Here is a 4,912-nt window from a genome sequence, read left to right as displayed (position 1 = left end):
ATCCCAACAGAACCAAAGGTTTTGAAATAGTAATTGATATCAGTTGCTCAGGAAATGGGGAAAATTGCTTAATAGTATGTCTCCTAAGACCTCCATGACTCATTCCCAGAACTGCCTGTCTCTGCCCCTCTTGTGGCTTGAGAGGTGGGAGAAGCTACCCTGGGCAGAGGGCATAAGGAGATGGGGGTACTGCTCATTTCCATCTTTACCACTTCTTTCCTTTCTACAGCTCCGGCTCAGGCCCAAATCATCCATGCTGGGCAAGCATGCGTGGTGAAGGAAGACAACATCAGTGAACGTGTTTACACAATTCGGGAGGGGGACACTCTGGTCCTGCAGTGTCTGGTCACAGGACACCCCCGGCCACAGGTAAGCCTTTAGTCTTGCCCGTTACTCGTGCTCCCCCAGGGCACTTATTTGTAGTCTCCACATAGAGGAGAACTGTGGGAAGTGGGATGTCCAGCTTTCTCCTACATACTGGACTCATGGAGGGATGCCCCATTTTGCAAGCACTTAGCTTGTTAAACTATGAAGCATTTAAGCTCACTTTCATGAAAAACAGTCTGCAAAGCTTTGCAGAAGCTTATAAAGACCTTCTACTTGTCTTCAGTATGTGAAGTCTCTCCAAAAACTGAAAGTCTAAACTGAAATCTCAAATCTTTAACCCTCTTAATACAGAGTAGGAACACCCTAGAAGAAGCTTCCCATATGTGTTTGCCTTAGGAGTTGGTCCTTTGTGGTTCATCCATTTCTCTTGGTTGTACAGTCACAGAGATGCTGCTTGGGGGAGTTTGTGAAGTTGTTGGTAGTGCCCTTCATTGAGTCCCATGCAGAGTCTGCTGTTCATTGCTTTCTGGACACCAAGCAAAGGCAGAGTCAGACTTGCAGCAGTGGACACATCCATGCTGTCGTGAGAGACACTGCCCAGCCTGGTGCTCTGGGTTGGGATGTAGACACCCCTGCTCCTTCTAGAGCATCAACACCAATCAGGCGATGGCAATGAGCTTTAGGCAAAGTCTGGCAGAGCTGCTAAGGTATTTGGTCCATTGTATCTACAGCCAATGCTAATGGAAGTCCTTCTTCTTTCTGCTGGCTGATCTTGCTGGATCTCAGTTCCAGAGTCTAAATTGTCCCAGAGTAGGAGGCCAGCAGTCAGCAGCCTTTAGAAGGGAGGTTGCAGATATAGAAAACCAATGGACTGAGAAAAGCTGTATCTCTCTTTCATTGTGTGGAGTGCACAAAACAAGGGGGAAGCTTGTACTGCCACTGCAAGGGCTGTACCTCATTCCAGACAAAAGAGAAACCCTTCAGTCTTTGGGATTGCTGTCTTCTTGCCACCATTCACTATGAAATACCATGCAGCTCTGTTGCCCCTGCAGCATCCTGTTGCCCAGGATCTTAAGACATGTGACATAAGGACAAAGACATGAAAAGGTGGATTGAAATCTGAAGGGATTTTTTTTTATTTTTTTATTTCTTTTCCCCCTGTATCTTTAAAAACAGAGGAAAAGCACGTGTACTGCAAAAGGATGTCTTACAAAAATAAAATACACAGATGTTCCCAGTGGGAAAGGGACAAAAGTCAGATAGCAACTGCATTTTCTCAGTCATGGAAAAGCAAAAAAACAGAAATAGCCTTGCTGTCCAGAAAAAGATGAGTGTGGACTGCAGTAAAAACTCTGTAGCTGTGAACTGATGTCTGCTGTAGTGTCCTACATGTCCATGTGGCCTACCAGCCACATGTGGTCTCAAGGCTGAATGCTGAAAGTCCTGTGCTGTGCAGATAGTGGCATAAAACTGGGCAAGCTGCTGTGTTTGCAGGATCAGAGCAGGAGTGGCAAACATGCAGCGTGTGTCTGGGTGAATTGAGGGGTTATCCTGGACTGTTGAACATGGGGATTGGCAATGGACCAGAATGGCTGGGCTACTGAGACATACTGAGATCAGTAGCTGGGCTTTGGTAAGTCTGGCAATGCTGTATGCTGTGGGACCTCTTTATGAAAGTAGCTAGGGAGGAAGGGGAAGAGCAACAAAAGGAGCTCTACTGAATCTTGGAATCTCTATTTTGTGTCCCTGATTTAATTTCTCTTGTTCTTCTCATGCAGGTGAGATGGACCAAAACCGCTGGCAGCGCATCGGACAAATTCCAAGAGACGTCAGTGCTTAATGAGACCCTTCGGATTGAGAAGATCCAGAGGCTGCAGGGGGGCCGCTATTACTGCAAAGCAGAAATGGGGTTGGGGTCCCTGCCATCAAGTCCATTCGAGTAGATGTGCAGTGTAAGTCATTTAATGGCAACCCAGACCTTCCCACAGTTCTACTGCATGTCTCTGTCTTGCTGCAAGGCAGCAGGGAGCTGCATTGCCCTAGGACCACGTGCACCTGATTCAGGAGCAAAGGGACTGGCGTGGTTTCCCTAGTGTCTTTTTTACCGAGGAGATTAGATCCATCCCTGCAAAATATAGCTCTGCTGTCTTTGTGAGCCATTCTTACCTTGGTGTCATGATGTCTGTCAGTGACAGGGTTCCCTAAGCACTTGTCTGGGAGGTAGCATTGGGTGCGGCTTCTGTTTTCTTTGTCTTCATTTTGAAGCTGAAAGAGCTTGAAGCAAGCAGTGTTTCTTAAAGTTGGTAGTGCCCCTGATGTTGGGGGTGTTCCTGAAACCAGTGTCCTGTTCCCAGCATTGCTACTTCTGTAGCATGCTGGAAACAGAGCTGAAAACTCTGGAATGCTGAGAGGTCTGATGCTGAGCCTCTAGAGGAGGCTGAGCTGTGATAGGGTGAATGTGAGGGTGACTCAACATTGCGCTGGTTGGTCATAGTGCCCATAATGTGAAAGTGACTTAACATTTCTCTGGCTGGTATCCATCCTTCTTGAGTCCTGGAGATGCTGCTAGTGGTTTTCCATCTTGGGCTTCAAATTTTGAGGGTTTTTCTTAATGTTTATTCTTGGGCTCCTGCGGTCAAAAGGGAAGGAAATCAAACTTGCTTCATAACGCCCAAAATGGGAGAAATACAATATTTAATGTCTAGGCAACTTGTTTTAGTCTCTTGGAGAAGCTTACCTTTACATTGTCCTTGACTATCCACTATTCCAATTTTCTTCAGCCCAACTAACACAAAATCCCTCTCCTCACTCATATTATCTGAAAAAACAAGAGGTTGATGCTAAAAAGTTGTAATGTATGATAAAGCAGCTGAATATGTACCTGAACCTGTCATGAGCTGTACTAAAATCCTTCTAGCAAGAAGGTCCTTCCTTCTGAGCTGAGGAGCACTGTGGTTGTCTATCAACCTTGGAGGAACAACCTCCAAGCCTCAAAACTTCAGTACATGCCTGAAGTCTGGCAGACCTTTTTGCTGACAGCAGCTGCTGCCTGACTGCTTCCTTTTAGTCCTTCTGTCCAGCCCAGCTGTGATGTGACTCTCCCAAAATGTACCACAGACTTGGGCGTCCTTAGATTTTGGCAGGTTCATGATCCACTGTCATACTATATGGCTGGGAGTAGCTCCCATCTGTTCATTCCTTGCCCTACCCTTTATTGGAATAGTGTAGTGTGGGCACTATACTATCTAGGCTGTAGAAATGGATTGCTTCAACAGTAGCTATTGTGGATAGGATGAGTGTTTTTTCATTGGCATTGCATCACCCTGTTTAGAGAAGTTCTGGCACCCACCCTATATCTGCTTGCCTTCTTTGCCTGTTTCTTCTCCTACATGTGGTGGAGACATATGATAACTCTCCATTTGCAAAGGATACTTGGTTTTCTCAAGGTCAGTGTGACACTTTGCCAGGGCCTGTGTCTAGGAACAGGACTATGCCATGAATCTCTTCATGCCTGAGGGTGCCCCCACAGTGCAAGCTGGGGCTAGAGTGATGTAGTGTCCCATAGTCCCTCATGCAGCTCTGACCTGTAGAACTGTGGGGCTAATGGGGTGGCCAAGAGCTTTCTCATACTAACATCTACTCTGCAGATGGACTTGGTATTGCACCTCCGTTCTGCTCATTGGTTTTTGGGAGAAGAGACTATTTTCTGCTAGTATTTGCAGTAGGTAGAAGGGAACACATAGGAAAAGCCACAGTTTTTGTTGAACGCTCATCCAGACAACCTTCAGCTGAATGAACCAAAATTTGAAAAGAAACCCCTTCTTTTCCTGCATCCCATTTTGTAGTTAGAGGTAAGTAATCACCCTCATGTGTGCTTTGGTGTCCTTGACAGCTGCTGCTAGTCCTCAGTCATACTTTCAGTGTTCGACAGTGAGGTTGCAGAGAGAGCATTGTTGGTGCCAAGAGGCTATTAAGCTGGAAACACTAACCCGTGTATCATGATATACCTCTGCCCCAAGTGGTCATCAGTGAGGTTTTAAAGTATTGGTTACATCCTGGCAGAGAGGCAGCTGCTGTTCTGAGTATTTGCATGTGGGAGAGAGAAAAAGAAAAGTGGAAAGGAAAGGAAAGTGGAAAGGAAAGTGGAAAGGAAAGTGGAAAGGAAAGAAAAGTGGAAAGGAAAGGGAGGTGGAAAGGAAAGAGGAAAGGAAAGGAAAGGAAAGGAAAGGAAAGGAAAGGAAAGGAAAGGAAAGGAAAGGAAAGGAAAGGAAAGGAAAGGAAAGGAAAGGAAAGGAAAGGAAAGGAAAAGGAAAGGAAAGGAAAGGAAAGGAAAGGAAAGGAAAGGAAAGGAAAGGAAAGGGGAAAGGAAAGGAAAGTGGAAAGGAAAGTGGAAAGGAAAGTGGAAAGGAAAGGAAAGGAAAGTGGAAAGGAAAGGAAAGGAAAGGAAAGGAAAGGAAAGGAAAGGAAAGGAAAGGAAAGGAAAGGAAAGGAAAGGAAAGGAAAGAAGGAAAGGAAAGGAAAGGAAAGAAAGGAAAGGAAAGGAAAGGAAAGGAAAGGAAAGGAAAGGAAAGTGGAAAGGAAAGGA

The 4,912-nt window shown here is 45.7% G+C and overlaps 1 protein-coding gene across 1 annotated transcript in view; it reads left to right on the top strand.

Annotated features, from left to right (window-relative positions):
• Nucleotides 1-219: 219 nt before the first annotated feature.
• Nucleotides 220-4,912, top strand: part of MDGA1 (MAM domain containing glycosylphosphatidylinositol anchor 1) — a 192,138-nt gene continuing 187,445 nt past the window's right edge. The window contains exons 1-2 of the mRNA XM_058836468.1: nt 220-369; nt 2,106-2,279. The gene's annotated coding sequence lies outside the window, so the exon portion shown is untranslated. The remainder of the gene's footprint in view (nt 370-2,105; nt 2,280-4,912) is intronic.

Source organism: Poecile atricapillus, chromosome 3 (assembly GCF_030490865.1).
Source record: "Poecile atricapillus isolate bPoeAtr1 chromosome 3, bPoeAtr1.hap1, whole genome shotgun sequence".
Classification (NCBI taxonomy): domain Eukaryota; kingdom Metazoa; phylum Chordata; class Aves; order Passeriformes; family Paridae; genus Poecile; species Poecile atricapillus.
This window is presented reverse-complemented; position numbering and strand designations above follow the sequence as displayed.